We start from the raw sequence: 645 nt of genomic DNA, 5'->3' as shown, positions 1-645 counted from the left end.
CAGCTTCGGGATTTTGTGTCGATACATTTGTCATCATTTTACACGATGTCAAAAATATTCAACCCGACGAGAAAAAAATTAAATACAGAAATTAAAAATCGAAACTCGAAAAGGGTCAAAATGACCCCTGCCGCGGTTCTAGTGTTCAATTTGCGGGACGTAATATGTAAACGGTCCCTTTGATACATCGCCTTTGAGTCTCTTGCCCTTTGTCCACACATGAGCCGGTCGAAAACTGTGAGTGCAGCTCTGAAGCAAAGATTAGAGAGCTGGGCTCCGTGCTCGCTGACCTGGTGCGCCGCGCACCCTTGTCGCTGCACGCGGCGCTTGGAAGTCTTTGTGATGGTCCCCATGGGTCGCCTCACCGGTTCACTTGGCGTGACCAATGTATCATTCGCAGCAGGCACTCAGCAACAGACAAGTCAGATTGTCAGTTGTGCCCCGAGGCTGTGGATACTGTTGCTCGTCACATCGACTGTCCTTTAGGGTCAATTAAGACAGTTCACGTTCTTGCGATTGAATAATTTGAGAAAATGTTCATCAAAGTGTGCCACTGTAAAAAATTTATATAGTAGATTTCCTATAAATGTATCTGCAGCAATTCACATATACATGTATGGGAATTTTCCCATACAGGCGTATGGT

Source organism: Frankliniella occidentalis, unplaced genomic scaffold (genome assembly GCF_000697945.3).
Source record: "Frankliniella occidentalis isolate FOCC.00 unplaced genomic scaffold, Focc_3.1 Scaffold366, whole genome shotgun sequence".
Classification (NCBI taxonomy): Eukaryota; Metazoa; Arthropoda; class Insecta; order Thysanoptera; family Thripidae; genus Frankliniella; species Frankliniella occidentalis.
Note: the sequence above shows the minus strand (reverse complement) of the source record.